The sequence below is a fragment of the Pinus tabuliformis genome, chromosome 4_2, assembly GCF_031772625.1.
Source record: "Pinus tabuliformis cultivar Carrire ecotype Pingquan chromosome 4_2, CPIR1, whole genome shotgun sequence".
NCBI lineage: Eukaryota > Viridiplantae > Streptophyta > Pinopsida > Pinales > Pinaceae > Pinus > Pinus tabuliformis.
Genome location: NC_142304.1, coordinates 192,496,596 through 192,514,203, shown reverse-complemented (window position 1 = coordinate 192,514,203; position 17,608 = coordinate 192,496,596).

Below are 17,608 nucleotides of genomic sequence, written 5' to 3'. Positions count from 1 at the left end.
CGAGTTTTGGCCTTCCAGCTCGTTAAAAGTGACCGGAAGAGCTATCCCTCTTCTAGATTTTAATCTTTTTGGACCTGAGGGATTATTGCACAAAAAGGTCGAGCGCTTTTTTTATTCGGCTCGTTAAAATTATCGAAAACTCATCCCTTCTGTATTGTTTTATACTTTTTCGGACTTAAGGGATTAGATGACGAAAAAGGAATTTTGGAGTTGACTTTCTGTACCTTTTCAGACTCTCTAAAAATGAAAAGGACCGAGTTTTCCTTGTCGTTAGACTCGTTAAAATGATTAAATAGCGACAAACTTGTCTTTAGACGAGAACGAGTTTCCCTATCGCTAGGCTCGTTAAAACATAGCGATGGGCTTGCCCGAAGGGCAGGTTATAGAACAAGCATATGTTATCCTCCTCAAGCTTGACAAAAATAAAGAGGTACTGGTCAGAAATGACTGGGGAAAAATTGGGAGAACCTCAAAGCTTTAATGGTAGCAAGTCTCTCTTGAACATGACACTTTGTCCTCCGTATCACATCGGGTTGGGTTGTTTTCATTCACCGGTCTCATCACCATGGTCCTCGCCAAACCATCCACATTTGGGGTAATGCTACCGATCCATCACATCAGTGTCGTTATATGTTCAAGAGATGTTGTTCAGAAAGAGTCAACCGTGTCCCATCCACTGCCATACATTATCCTTCATCCACCCATGATCGCCGCCCTGAATCATATTTCACAGATTGTTTTCACCTCCACTAAAATCATTAGCTCCGTTCCATGTCACTGATGTGGGATTCATTAAGGCCCTCCTTTGACGGATCGCTTCTTGTCGACTTCAGCTCATTATCCAAGAAGTTGATCTAGGAACAACCCCCCTCAGTACTTTGAAGCTTGCATGCCTCAATGGCAAGTTTCTCACTTCCGGCGACAGGTATACATCAATGACCTTCGACCAGAAGATTTTGCGTGGTGTTCGACGCCAAGTCCTTTATTCACACCACGTGAATTGTACTGCAGTACCTTGAGGGTCATTGTCATTATTGGTGATTCCTCTCGCGCTTGTTAATGGTTTACATTATTGACCAATAATCAAGCGATGTCTTTCCATGTTCGACTTTAGCGCAATTCTCACATGGATCGACTTGTACTTAGAGTGAAGATCGAACGAGTTTGAAGACCCCGGATCTAGTTTCATCCATCCGGGCTGCGATATATATTCAGGAAATATAAAGACATTTGATATGTACATCATTGCAGCAGATGATCATCCTACTCAAAGGATGATAATTTCAGCAGAGAATTATCAGTCTACCATTAGACAATCGTCTGTTCTATGTACCAAAATGAATTTATAAAGTTGAGCATGGGAATGCCCGCCTCAGCTAGATCATGAAAGCAGAATGAAAAATAATGTATTGTATTGTATTTATTACAAGGCACCTCTCAGCGATTGAATGAACTTCAGATCCTCCTGATAAAGCATTTCACCCGATAAACGACCTCATACTTTAGGGGGCAACTGTTATAGACATTTTTGTGCCTGCATGAAGGATGAAATGTCGATAATCTAAGGGATCCAAAGTCCCTAAACATGTTGTTCCTACCCCTAGAGGAACAAGGTCAGCAAACCACAGCACTAAAAATCAGTTCTCCACCTGAAAACACTCAAAAACAAGCTAATTCTGGATCATGTCAGCTGCTCCACTGAGCATCTACGTTGAATGTCAACTGCTCCACTCTGTACCTACGCTGAATGTCAAATCTAATGAAGGCTACCTGCGCTGGGCGAGATTGGCCAAGTGGCACAGTCATTCTGCAAGGTGTCAAATGCCCAGGAAGCTTCCAAAATGACACTTGGATCAGGGAATTCGCCTTGTGATGAGTAAGAGGATCTAGATCTCCAAGTGGAAGCAAGAAACTCCAAGTGGACTCAAGAACTGAAGTATAACTGAAGTGGGAGAGGACACTAGTCAGCTTCATGCCAAACTCAAGCTGACTCATCCTTTCTCCAAAACTCCTATATATAGAGCTCTCTCATGAGGTCTAGGGAGGCTGGAATCTTGTGAATGTAAGGAAGTGCTGTTGGTTTGAGTATAGAACTATTGGGTGATTGCTTTGAAGGAGGTGAAGAGGAGATTTCTTTCTGCTGGGAGGTGTTGTTGTATTGGGCCTATTATGGTTGTAACACTCTCAGAACTTTACTTCTTCCATTAATAAAGCATTTGAGGTTCTTCTATATGCATGTGTCTCTGTGGCGTATTGATGCTTGTATATTTGATTTATTCTAATCCTTGAATCAATTATGGATGTATGCTTCTTGTAGTTTCCATTCCTTGTGCTTTTGCAGGATCTTTGTGTAGCTGGGCCAGTGAAAGAGCAAGGAGCTCGGAGCAAGCAGCAAGGAGAGAAAATTGGATCAAACATTAGCGGAAGACAACAGTTAGTGGATCTCTTTCTCCCCTCTTACATCTCATAAAGAAGTAATCTTGAATAGCTTTGCATTCGGTTGTTTCTGAGGTACTATCACCCTTAGAGTGGGATAGGGTCATTCCGTATTGGATACTTTTTCCAACAACACTACCACAATGCCTCTGTTCAATCTAATGGTGCATGTATATGGGTTTTGTTTAACAAGCCATTTTCTATTCAAAATGCACACTTTGAATTTCTATTGAGAATGACTATGCCCTATTCTTTTGCCATGGTTAGGGTTTGAAATTAGACGGTGACTCCTCACAGCTTACTGTCATGTTCTCCTTTCAGTACTAGAATGATTAAGATATTTCTCTAAAGCTTATTTATTTAATTATCTTGTCTAGAAATTATTCACATATTCCATTTCCTTAATCTTATGAAGTTTCGATGTTCTCTGATATCCATATTTCAAATTAAGGGAAAAAGATTCTCGGTAATCATCGGATAACTCAGGCTTCGGCAATACCTGTACTCAGGTTTGCCACTTTCTCATTTTGACTACCGTCTTAAATTTGTTTTTTTTTTTGTGTGAATTAGCAATTTGTATTAAGACAAAAGATACATATTGTACAAAAAGGTCTGCCCGTGCAGACTAAAGATTGACTCCCTTGCCCCCTTCCAACTTTTTAGAATCATCTAGACTGTCAAAAATCCCCAAGGCTCACCACGTAGGGTGGCACAGAGAGGGCTGGGGACATCAAAGCCAGTAATCCGTCTGAGTATATGGGAAAACAGAGACCAAACAGACCAAAGTTCCTTCGAGACAAGAAAGGAAACTATGAAAAGGACTGTTAAGAAGAGAGACATAGTATTGAAACATAACAAGTAAACTTGGCATAACCGATACAGAAAAGTGCTGACCCAAGACCCATGAAAGCACACAAAGACTCCCAAAGCATCCCATTACACCCTTAGAACAATATAATCCTTGGTGGAGGAATCCTAGTCAGCCGAAGTTGTAGCTCTACTGGACTAAGGTGGACGTTGGGAGGATCGCTTCCCCTGACTAGTCCCCGTGGTCTCCTCCGCCCCTTCCCCCACAGCAGCGGCATCTTGGCTAATGTAATGTCTCAGAAGGCTAATCAACACTGTCAACTTTTTCGATATGATACCAAATTGTTGCTCCAACAAACTGATTTTGAATTCCAGTGCTTCCAAAACCACCATGTGATCCGCAGATAAGACAGAAATAGCCTGGTGAGCCTCATTGAGATACTCCCCTTGCATAGTGATAGCTTTTGCTAACATCGTTTTCATTCGCCACATCTCCGCCTGAGTGCGGAAATATTGAGTAGCCCGCGTTGTTGTTGTGCCAAGATCCTGAATCCATTCCATTTCCTTTTCCAGTACATTCTCCTCCAGGTTTTCTTCCTCTTCAGTAGCAATTGCTTCCAACTCCTCTATTTTGCATTTTTCCTTCTACAAGGTTCTCATTTCGTAAGCCTCCCGAGCCTGCTGCAGGTCTTTGTTGGCTGAGGTGTTTCTGTTGCTTTCTTGTGCCATCCTCTTATGACTAAGAACAGAGAAAAGCCACCTTCTGAGAGCACAAATGAGACAATGTTGGTGTCCTTTGGAGAGTAGAGCATTGTTCTTGTGATTGGGGACTGTAATTATAGAAGAGGGAGACCCTGAGTCACTTGAGGCTTCCCATCTCATCAACTTATGCTCACACGTCCCTTCATAATTAATCCTACTTCGTGGATCACATTTTTGTTGATGGGCCAAATACCTATTATTAAATCTGGCCCGCTCAAACCTTTCCGATGAGTGCCAAGTGGCTTATATTTTGTTTTGATGCTGGCGGAGTTCATAATTTTTGTTCATGGAACTCCTCGGAACTAACCCAGCCTGCTTGTGCATTGAATTCCTCTTCCATCCATGTACGCCTTTTGCCTGCCGACCCTTTATCCTTCGATTGGATGGCGTCATTCTCCACTAACGGTGAAGATCTTCATACCCCTAGCCTCATCTTTCGTTAAAAATGTCCTGCCTCGAAAGCAGTGTGCACTTGTTTCTCAGCTCCGTGCAAGTGATGTCCTGCCAACAGCTGTCCAAGTTGACAGTGGGATTATCGATGCCATAATTTGCCAAGTGATCTACTACGGTGTTACCTTTGCGTCTAACTGCCTAAAAGATTCAGTCGTTTAGCCAAGAAAGATGTTTGGCAATGCTCTATGTAACCTTGGCCAGTCTCCAGTGCCGAGTGACTTTACTTGTTTTGGCTCCCGAATATAGTTTCCTCCCTACCGTAATCACCAGCTGAGAGTCCCCTTCCACCACAACTGCTCCAACTTTTAGTTTCCTGAGAATTCTCAAACCTTGTTCCAACGCTGCAAATTCCATTTCATTATTCCTCCCTTCACCTAGAGCTCGATTATAGATATACTGAATTCCACCTTCATTGTCCCTTAGAACTCCTCCAATGCCAGTAGGTCCTGGATTACCCCTGGAAGCTCCATCCAAATTGAGTTTGAGGAATCCTAAAGGTGACTGCTTCCAGGTATTCACACTGGTATTTAACTCCTGCTGACGATTCAAGGAGGAAGCGAAGTTTCCCTTGTCAAGGTTAAAATCTTTCAAAATCTATAAGACTACACTTGATATGTTTGTGTCTTCTTCTATCCTTCCTTTGACGAGAACCGGTTGCTTGACATTTTGGAGAGTTGTATCTTTTAAGTGGTTTGTATTTCTAATTTCATTTAGGAAGACTCTCTGGTTCCTTTCTTTCCAAATTGACCATGCAATGAATCCTGGTATAAGTTTCCAAATGGTGTTAACCATTTAATTATTGGAGAAATTACCCCTCCAGTTCTTGATAGTTTCTTGAATAGAATTCCTGTCCTTGTTCATTCTTTGAAGTATGATTTCCACCCAAATCCATAGATTGTTTGCCCAGTCACAGGTGTTGAAGAGGTGATTCATGGTTTCCTCTTCCGTTCCACACATGGGGCAGCATGAAGAGCAGGTGAATCCTTTTTTCCAGAGATTCTCCAAGGTTAGTGTTTTCCTGTGCATTAAGAGCCATAGGAAAGTTTTGATTTTTGGCCAAAGCTGGGCATCCCACACTTTGTTGTGCCATTCGACCTTTTCTTCATGCTCTAAGTCTTCTATGTGAGTTTTGGCTTCTCTGAGCATGAAGTTGCCTCCTTCTAGCTTTCCCCATCATAATTGGTCACTATATCCTACTATCCTCATCCTTCTCTTGTCTAGTTGTGTTCTAAGGTTCCTCATACCATTGTTTACTTTGGTCAGGTGCTCTATCTCATTGAATATCCAGGTTCTCCACACTTGGACCCTTTCATTAGGCTTCGAATATTGATTTATGATAGTTCTCCCTAGCTCCTGGTTGTTTCTTTTGACATCTACGAACTCAGGCCTTTCCAACTTGGGGAGTTGTTGCCATGCATCCTCCCAAAAAAGGGTTATTTTACCATCATGAATTTCCCAAAAGCTATGCTCTTGGATAATTTGCCGGTTGTTTCTTGCTAGGTTCCAAATTGGTGAGAATTCTAGGTTTTCTTGCATTCTGATTAAGTTCTGTAAACTATGATTTGGAGCGTACTTTTCCTTCAAATGTTTGGCCCATGGTAATTTAGGTTCCTTCATCCATTTCCACCATAATTTAGCACCACAGGCTCGGTTAATCATGGAAGGGTCTTTCAATTTCAACCCTCCTAAATGTTTATGTTTTCACAGTTTGTTCCATGCTATCAGTGACCATTTTTCCTTCTCTAAATTACCCGACCAGAGAAAGGTCCTTTGGATGGGCCTTATCTCTTGCTGTACTCCCTTAGGTGTTGGAATTATGGAGAGCATATATTGAGGAATGCCCTGGAGGAGTACTTTGGTTAATACCAATCTTCCTGCAAAGTTTATGGCCTTGTGGGTCCAATGATGACATCTTTTTTCCATACTAGCCAAAATCTTTTCCCAGTGCATTTTTTGCCAAGGTTTGTCAGTGAACGGAGCCCCTAGATATCTCGAGGGGAGGCTGCTTCTAGGGAAGCCTAGAATGGAGGAAAGATTTTTCTGCACAGCGAAATGAGTATTGAAAATGAAGATAGAATATTCTGATAGATTAAGATCCATACGTGAGGCCTTGCTAAAGAGATTGAGAATCCTTTTGTAGCCCAAGGTTTCTTTGACTAAGGGAGTACCATGCAACATCGTATCGCAAACAAATTGTTGGTGGGTAGTTGCTGGAATTGAGGGCAAGGGCTACAGTCCTTTAATAACTCCTTCCTCTTTAGCTTTATGAATACGTCTACTTAAACCTTCCATCAAAATCACGAAAAGGAAGGGGGATAACGGATCACCCTATCTAAGACCTCGCGAAGGAAAGAATTGGGCAGAGGGGGCTCTATTCACCAAAATTGGAAATCTAGTAGATTTGACCAAAGCTAGAATCCAAACTATCCATTGTTCAGCAAAGCCAAAGGCTCTCAATATCGCTTCCAGATACTGCCAGTTAGCCTTGTCATATGCCTTTGACAGATCTAGTTGCATCATCATACTTGATTTCTTTCGAGTTTGAAGTGTGTGAATCATTTCTTGTGCCAGTAAGAAATTATCCAGAATCTGTCTCCCCTCTACATAGCCTGATTGCTCTTCTGAGATAATGCCCAGAATTATGGGTTTCATTCTATTGGCTATCACTTTGGAAATAATATTATATATGAAATTGCAAAGCAATATTGGATGAAACTTTGAAGGGGTGTTAGCTTCCTCCTCCTTAGGAATCAGGGTAAGGACGGTTGAATTAAGGGACTTGAGGATTGAGGCAGATCACTGGGAATCCTCTACTACCTCCCAAACTTCTGTTTTGACTATCTCCCAACAAGCTTTGTAGAAGTTAATGGTAAAACCATGAGGCCCAGGTTCTTTATCATTAGACATTTCTTTCACAGCCTCTTCCACCTCTTCCATGGAGATTTCCCAAGTTAGATCCATATTCTGCTCTACCGTGATTAGCTTGGGGATTGAGGAAATAAGTTCATCAATGGCCTCTGTTCTATCAACTTCAGGTTCTTGAGCTGTTCTGCTGAAATGTGTAGTAAGAAGGTTAGAGATCTCTTGATGTGTCTGTATTGTGGCTCCATGTTCATCTTTAAGGCTAAGGACTTTATTAGCTCCTCTGTTGTCAATGGCTGATCTGTGGAAGAATTTTGTATTCTATTCTCCTTCCTTAAGCCACTGAACTCGAGATTTTTTCTTCCAAGGAGTTTCCTCCCATTGGCAACGTAGTTGCTAATCCTACATCGACATCTTTTCCTTGTTCACAGTTTCTCGGTTTATGTTCCCTTGAATCCATCCTTCATGTATCTGCTCTAATTGCTCCTATAGTTTCTTTTTTTCTTTAAATATGTTCCCAAAGACTACTTGATTCCAGATTTTGGTCTTGTCTTTAATCTATTTCAGCTTACCCTGTAACCTATACATTTTAGTGCCTTTAATGCCCACAAGTTCTTTCCACCATTTTTCAATTTGCTGTATGAAATCAGGATAGGTGAGCCAGAATTTTTTGAATCTAAAAGGCTTATTTCTTGGAGTACCCTAGATTGCAGCAGTCAATGTAATGGGCCAATGGTCTAACCCTCCACTGGGAAGAATATCTGATTCCACTATAATTCCTTCCAGCAGTATTCTTTTTGTTACTAGAAATCTATCTAGTCGAGAAACTATTTGCCTTTCACCTCCCCTTTTGTTGTTCCAAGTGAAAGTACCACTTCTGGGGAAAACATCCACTAGATTAGCCGTCTTGATGAATTTTAGGAAAGCTTCAAAGTCTCTGTTGAGTTTCCTTATACCTCCTTTCTTTTCCATGAGGGTAGTTATCATGTTGAAATCCCCTCCTATGATCACCTTTGCTAAGAGATACCTTAACTTCAGGTTAGGCAGAGTTCTCAAGAAAAGGAGCTTGTCCTCTAGCTTCTATGGACCATAGACATTAGTACAAAGATAGGTCTCAAAGTTTCCTACGACTTGAGCTTCTACAGCTATGTAGGATCTGGCCGCCTCAGAGGAAAGGATCTTGATTACTTGTGGATTCCAGTGAGTGATTAAGCCTCCCTCCCATCCATCGCTGGCTGTCTCCAAGTATTCCATATGCTTACCAAGTTTTTTGCTGATATTGATTACCGTGCTGCTTGAACATTTAGTTTCCTGCACAAACACTATGTCTGGTTGTTCCTTTTGGACTTTCTTCTTTAAAAGACATTGTTTTGTTTCGCTGTTTAGCCCTCTATCATTCCAAGAAAGAATTTTCATTTTAAATAGAGTTTAGGAGATTATAGAAAAAGCCTCTAGGGCTTTCATCTTACTGGAGTTTAAGAGCATTTGTCCTAGTTCTTGCAATGCCTCATTGTTGGTTTTGCATCCTCTCTTTTTACGGTATTTGGAACTTGTGGAGGTTTGATGTAGACCCTATGTCTGGACCCCAAGTCCTTTAGCTGTGCCCAAGATTTTGCTTTGTAGTTCCATCTCTCCTCTTTGCCGTGCTATGAGTATGTCATTAATTCTTTTTACTTCCTCTTCCGAAATGTGTTCCATTCCCTTCTTTTTCTAGTTTTCAACCCTATTTGGTAGATCCACACCCTCTTGCTCTAGTATATCATTGAATTCCATATCTTCGCTTTTGATTTCACTAGTGAGCATTTCTAAGTCTTCTTCAACCCCCTCTATTGTTTCTTGAACCTGGAGCACTATACTCAAAGGGTTCCCTTCCCGTTCTTTTATTTCTTCCCCTATTATAGATTTGCTTTTTGTTGTGGTTTTTTGTTCTTTAATTTTGTCCTCTGATTCCATTTCAGTTTCCAAGATATCAAAAGAATTGCTCATGTTACCTTGTGAAGTGCTTGCCTTGGTTTGGTGTTTCCTATTTGCTCGTTGTTTAGCTTTCGGTTTGGTGAAGCTTTCCTTGTTCTTCTCTTCTTTTCCATCCTTATGATCTCTTGCTACTTTGTTCACTGGGCATTCTGATTAAATGACCATGCTCATGACATTTTCTATAGCGGAACGGGATTTGCTCATAATCTATGGTTTGTAAATAATCCTCATTCCTATATTCCAGCCATAGGCCCTCATGCAAATCTCTCGACACATCCATTTCCACATAGATTCTAGCACATGAGGTGTACCTTCTTTGCAAAGTCACTTCTGAGGCCTTAATGAAGGTCCTTAGCTTATTACCTATTTGTTCTATAGTTTCATGTCCCCAATAATCAATTGGTAGGGAAAAATGGCATATCCACACTAGTGCCCTCTTGAAGGTTTCCTTTTCTGGAACAAAGTTGGGTTTCCATGGCATTATGTAAAGGCCCATAGAGGCAAAGAAATAAGGCCCTCCATTGAATATTCTGTCCTTATCTTCTAAATTTGAGAAAACAACCATAAAAAAGCCTTTAGCTCCTAAGTGTAGTCTAACATCACCTCTGGGTTTCCACTGTTGCTTTATTCAGTGATGCAACGCCCGTTCTGTTGGCCAGAACCCCATGAACTTGCAGATCACTACATATTCAACCATGTGATCCTGGTATTCTTGAATCTCCAGGTCAGATATCACAACCCTGAGGGTTTTTGCATCTTTGGGTTTACACGAACCCCGGTTTTTCTTTCTGTTGAGTGTTGATGTCATTCCTCCTTGTTCCTCTTTATCCTGATTCAGAGTCTGTTCCTCTGCTCCTACTTGCTCCTTTTCCTGTTTGTTTTCATGAGCAAAATGTGCTAGTGTTGGATTCTCTCTGGCTCTACTTTCTGTTGTTTTACTCTCAACCTTTTCTTTTAGTTTTTGAGTGTTAATACCTTCATTGCCTATAGTGACTTTCCTCCCCTTGCTGGTTATATCTTCCTTATTTGATTTTTCGTAACCTATTATCTGCACCCCATCCCGTGCTGTTGGTTTGTTAATCATTATTTGTTTGTAAGATGGGATCCCAATGGACCCCACATTTTCCATATGTCGAGTCAGAGATTGTTCCCTTCTGTGGAGCTCTGCCGCTCTGGCCCTGTTCTTCTCCAGACTTGAAACCTTCATCTGATGAGTCTGTGAGCTTCAAACCCTCGTTTCCACCAAATCTCTCCTCTCTGAATTAGAAAAGAAATTTTTACCGTCTTAAATTTGTTAAGTTGTAATAAAGAGGTTTATACCACCTCTTACAATGACTTTTGACAGAAGATTAATTTCCTTGTTGTCAAGTTGATGTTTAAATGGAAATTTTTGTCACTGAGGGTTTTCTATCCTAGATGATGCTTTACTTGTTTTTTATTTGATAACTATGACAATTTTCTTTTACAATATTTAATTGTCTTTCTAGAAATAGATTACTACAAATTGTCTATGGTCTTTAACCGATCACTAAAAATTCCTTTTCTTTCGATGAGATAACTATTTAGGAACTTCTTATGAATATACCATAAATTATCTAAAACAATTTCCTAATTCATGATAATGATTAGCTTGCATAGATTACATCATACACATGATAATTATCTAGCATTTAAACATGAGAATTTCTTTTACTTATCTAGACCGTTGTTTCCTAGATTTATCCTATTTCAGTCCACAACCAGACCTGGACTCTGGTTTCTTTACCTCAAAACCTCAAGACTAATAAACTAGATAATCTCCCCCCAAGTTGTTCCTATGTACAGGAACTTCTTCTCTATTAGGACTCACAGTCTCACCGCTATCTGTTCCAAACTAGACATAGCCACTTAAATTGTCTGACCTTTCAACACAGATCCTTTTCCTTCTCACTCAATGTTCTCCTGATCTCAAATACCCTTATCCTCTTGATCTTCTTGATTAAATCCTCAAGAAATCATTTAAGAGTAGGTAACTGTCTCACAAAACTGATTAATAAGTAAAAATAATATTTACTAATACTATAGTTTTATTTTAAAAAATAATTAATTTCGAAAAATAGTTTCTTATGAATAAAAAGATAAATAGTTTGTTTGATCTACAGTAATTAAAATATTTACATGGTCTGGGGATATCAAATATTCCCCCCTTAAGATGTAACATTGTCCTGATGTTTTCCTTCTAAAAAAAATCTAGAAAGATCTCCTTCATAATCCGCTCACCTTCCCGGGTAGCCTCTTCCGGCCCATAGTGCTGCCATTGCACTTTAACCTGGGTGATAACTCGTTTCTGCACTGTTACTTCTCTCTGATCTAGTATAACCAAAGTTTTGACCAAGAACTGGATTTGTTCCTTAAAGAAATCACAATTTCTAAATTTGGCATACAACGAGTGCTCTCATAGGACTTCTAGAACAATATGAAGATGCTCCTTATGTTATTCTATACTCCAGGAGTAGATTAGTAAGTCATCAATAAAGATTAATGCAAACTTGTCTAAGTATTGATGAAATATACTATTCATGAGACATGTGAAAGTTTTCGGGGCATTTGTCAGTCCAAAAGGCAGTACTACTAACTCATAATGTCCATAACGATTTCTGAATGTTGTTTTTTCTATATCCTCCTCCTTTATCCAGATCTCATGATAATCTTAGCAGAGATCGATATTTGAGAATACGGTTGCACCCTTTACTTGATCAAATGACTCATCTATATGGGGTAGAGGGTATTCATTTTTAAATGTCAGCTTGTTTAACTGACGATAATCCATGCACATTCATAATTTTCATCCTTTTTCTTAACAATGAGAACTAGAGCTCCCCAAGTGGACACACTTGGTTGGATATACCTTTTATCAAGTAGCTCTTGTAGATGCATTTTCAATTTTGTTAGCTTTGGTGTGCTCATGCGGCAAGGGGCTAAAGAGACTGGGGCGGCTCCCAGAATTAGCTCAATGGTGAAATCCATGCCTCTTTTCGGGGGTAGGCGAGGGATTTCCTCAGGGAAAACATATGGACACTTTTGTACCACTGGTATGTTTTCTAGGGAGATAGATTTATCTTTAGAGTCAGTACCCTAATTGTATTGCATAAATTTGGCAACCTTTTCTAATGAATTTTGCTAATTGGGATGCTGTTACAAGTCTTATTTGCAGAGGCTTTTGGATACCTTGAATTTCTTGTCTTTCTCATTCCTCATCCCTATAATTAATGGATTTTGTCTTATAATTAATAAGGGACCAATTTTTTTCCAACCAATCCATACCAATAAGGATGTCATATGACTTGAGGGATAACACATTCAGATCTGCTATGATAGGATGATTAGCTAATACTAGAGGGAAATTACTGACTTTAGCCAAAACTCTTTCTTTTTCTCCCATAGCTTGTTGTACTAGCCAATGAATTTTAAACTTAAAAATTTGCAATTTACATTGTTCCACTATATTGGGGCTAATATAACTCAAGATAGCCCCAAGATCAATTAAAATGGATATAGTTCGATCAAAAACTTTACCTTCAAATTCAACCATGGTTGGCTGAAATTCTGCTTGATGATCTTCAAGGGCAGAAATAATTTTAGGAATGCTTCTTGCCACTTCTCCCATGATAGATGCTTCTTGTATCTACAAAATATGATCAGTTCCCTTGCGGTGTGGGTAGTTTTTGACATTATGTGGGACTTCGCATCCCCAACATTGTACAGGTGGTATCTTAGGTATTTCAGCTTCAGCTCAGTGATCTTTCTCATTCATCCTGGTTTCACTAGGAATTTAAATCTAGGTTGATTCCTATTCAAACTTCTATTAGTTTGACCTTTAAACAATCCTTTGTTGCCTATGCCTTTGTTCCTTTTATGGTTCGGAACAAATTTACTTCCCTTTTTGTCAGCCCACTTCTTGCTCATATCTCCCTCTGGTTTTTTTTGCTGGAAACAGATCCTTACCTTATGAATAACTTTGTCCATGGTTTTTGGGTTGTTAAACTCCAGCCATTCTTTCATGAACAATAGAAGACTGTTGATAAACCGCTTCAACTTTTCTTTTTCTTTGCGTATGTAAGGGACATATCGAAGTAATGACGTAAATTTGGTTATAAACTCAACCATGGACATTTGACCCAATGGGACATCATGAAACTCCTTGGATTTTTCTTCATAAAACCTTTCCATTAGATAATTTTATTTAAAATATCTCTAAGTTTTTTTCGAGGATATGCTTTATTCATTGACTTCGCGAACTGTCTTTACTTCCTCCCACCACAATGTGGCTTTCCTTTATAGCTATAGGATTGCTAGATGAGCCTTTATATTATGGTCATACTCGTACAACTAGAAATACTTGTTCATAATAATGAGCCATGCCTCTGCCACCTCTTCCTAATCAGCATCAAAGAGAGGCAGCTTTATTTTCGAAAACTCCCTTTGAAGTTCCAATTTCTACCTTTTTCATGTCTTGTGATTTGACACATTATCTAATTCTTCTTCAAGATTTTATTCACCATCTTCTGTTTCCATGTTCTTAGTTAGAAACTCTTGTTCCCGTGTCATATTTTTGTGTTCATGTATAGGGGCTAGTGGCCGATGATTTTGTCTATCATATAGACTCTTCATAATTTTTTGTTGCTCCTACATTCGTCTTTCGTTGTCTACTCACAGTCGAGCCATTTCGTCTTTTAACGCCTGTACACTCACCATGATATGTGTATTGGTATTTCATGGCTCATTGCCTAGCTGCACCCAAACCTCAGGAGTGCCTTCCTAAAATGATGTTGGTCCTTCTCCCAGTACAAACTTGTGTGGTAGATTCCCAGTTTTCCTCATGTTGTTTGCTCCCTTCTTCCTATGTGCATATCGCAGAGTTTGTTATTTCTTTATTTGAGAGGTCTTATTCTGGTAACCTGAATGCACTAATACCATATGTCACACATCCACAAGTTATTAAAGTTCATATAAAAAAATTTACTTAATTTACTGTATTACCCATAAATCAAATTTAACATTATGAAATTACTCATCGTAATCATTCGTATGAATAAATCTCATTATTCTTTGAATTTTTATTATATATTAAATACAGTCGTGAGTTAATAAAATGACACGATTGAACTGCATTTTGGAGGGTTTACCGTCGAACCGAGTCCACCTATCTTTGCGAAGGTCGTATCGTGTTTTCATTACAACCTTCGTCTCTTCATATCTCAATTTTTAATGAACCTTATAATATTCATATACAATACTCTTGGTAATTTTTCTAGACCTCTGAGATGTATTTATTTTATGTTATCTAGCTGTGGATTCCTCGGCCTAGGTGACGATACTTCCTGGCTCGAGATTTTATTACAGTACTGCTCCATCTTAGGCTTTGGGGTTCCCTCCGGATCGACGGTCTCTTGTCTTTTCAAGGATTAGATGGAGGAGGTAACCCTCGGGGTTATATGCCTCTGGCTTGGTGTGTTTTCCCTCTCATTCATCATTTGTGAGAGGTGGCTCCAATGTACTTAGCAGAGGCCTAACTTATTACGTAGTTAGTATTTTACATTTGGATACTGAGATTGTAACTTTGAATTTATTTACTATAATTACATTTCACAGTGTCTAACCCTCGACTATTCTAAACACGGCTTGGGCTTCATGGCGACAACTTCATCTACGGAGAGATTCCTCTACCGGGATTAACCTAGGTAAGACTTTCAATATTTTTGGTTAATGGTTTCCATCAGTCTTTTTTCATTTGTTATGGTCTTTTAACTCATCGTATTTCTCCTTGTTGGGATGGAATGGTTTTGCAATTAAATGGCGAAATATTGCATGGAACCCTCGCTGAGTTTCCAGTTTGCGGCAGGGGTAACCGTAACTACCTTCAATTATTTCGCATTGCTATGGTTCTTTTTTTAGATTAATTGATTGGGGGTTCTCATCTCCATGGTTATCGTTTCATAAACTACATACTGGGTCTACTCAGTTTTTCTTTCAAAACATTCTCGACTATGAGGGAAGTCGAGTGATTTTGTAAATTAAAGGGTTTATACGGTCTCCTGGCTTATGTATAGTTTGCTACATTTTTTTTTTGTAATGGCCTGTAGATAGGCATATTAGGAAGGAAAAGAATGTCATGGGTTGGTATATCCGAACCCTAACTTGACTTGCTGTAATTTGACTTATGACAGTTTCTTAAGAAATATGAATGTTATGAATTTCCAACTTATTTACTTCATTCGTCTTATATATATATATTATAGTGGTGGGGTTACTACCATAGTGCCTCTGTTCAATGTAATGGTTCATGTATATGGGTTTTGTTTAATAAGCCATTTTCTATTCAAAATGCACCCTTTGAATTTCTACTAAGAACGGTTGTGCCCTGTTCTTTTGCTATGGTTAGGGTTTGAAATTAGACAATGACTCCTCAGAGTTTATTGTCGTGTTCTCCTTTCAATACTAGAATGATAAAGATATTTCTTTGATATTTATATTCTGAATTAAGGGAAAAAGAATGCGAGTAATTCTTGGATAACTTAGGCTTCGACAATATGTGTACTCAGGTTTGTCCCTTTCTCATTTTGACTAGCGTCCTAAATGTGTTAAGTTGTAATAAAGAGGTCTATACCACCTTTTATGATGACTTCTGACAGAGGCTCAATTTCTTTGTTATCAAGTTGATGTTAAAATGACAATTTTTGTTACTGAAGTTTTGTTATCCTAGATGGTGCTTTAATTTTTATCTAATAACTATGACAGTTTTCTTTTACAATATTTAATTGTCTTTCTAGCAATAGATTACTGCAAACTGTCTACGGTCTTTAACCGATTACTGAAAATTCATTTTCTTTGGATGAAATAACTATTTAGGAACTTCTTATGAAAATACCATAAATGATCTAAAAAAGTTTCCTAATTCATGATAATGACTAGCTTGCATAGATTATATCATACACAGGATAATTATGTAGCATTTAAACATGAGAATTTATTTTACTTATCTCGACCATTGTTTCCTAGATTTATCCTATTTCAGTCCACAACCATACCTCGCCTTTGGTTTCTTTGCCTCCCAACCTTGAGACTATTAAACCAAATAGTCTCCCCCCAAGTTGTTCTTGTGTACAGGAACTTTTTCTCTATGAGAACTCATAATCTCACCACTATCTGGTCCAAACCGAACATAGCCACTTAAACTGCCTGACCTTTCAGCACATATCCTTTTCCTTCTCACTCAATGTTGTAGTGATCTCAAATACCATTATCCTCTTGATCTTCTTGACTAAATCCTCAAGAAATCTGTTAGGAGAAGGTAACTGTCTCTCAACATTGATTCATAAGTAAAAGTGATATTTATTGATAGTGTTGTTTAATTTTCAGAAATAATTAAATTCCAAAAACAGTTTCTTATAACTAAAAAGATAAATAATTTATTTGATATGCAGTAATTAAAACATTTACATGATCTCCGAATACCACATATACCACTTAGAATTTTCCAATACTATAATATAATATATTGCATAACGTATTAAATTAAAATATGATATCTCGCGTTCTACATTAATAGATTTGTATCTTATATATAAATTAAAATATTTTATTTAAAAAATAAGTTAATATTTTATTTAAAATATAACATATAAAGTTATTTTAAAATGATAATTATAATTTTCTAAAGATACAATTATTACAAAGGATAATATCATATCCTTCCAATTAGGTGATGGGATGATTTACATTTTACAATTAGAAACAAAGGGGATTGTTTTTCACTATTAAATTGATATGAAAATATCAAATATCTTTGAAAAGGGGCAAATCAATCTATATAATGAAAATTATAAACATACATGGATTACAGCAAAAAAAACTATAAATAAAACAAAATTGTAATTACATCCTTAACAAAGTTCTTCAAGTTAGTAATAATCAATTATTTTCTTTGTGAGAAAATATTCACTGAGCAGAGAAACCACTTGAGCTTTTTAATTTCTAACATCCAACCATAAATTATGTTCACCTTCCTTCAGCATAAATATATGTGAGGTTATAAAAACTGTGTAAATTTTTCAATGGCTTTTTTTTCAACCGCACAAACCACTACGCGAGCTTTTTAACATCCAACAACAAATTATGGTCACCTTCCTTTAGCATAAATATGTATGAGGTTATAAAAGATGTGTAAACTTTTCATTGGATTATTTTTCAATTATTAAGTTCTTAGAATTGGATTACACATGGATTGAAAGGAAAATAATATGTAAAGAAAACCTCGAAGGGATAAAGAAAATTG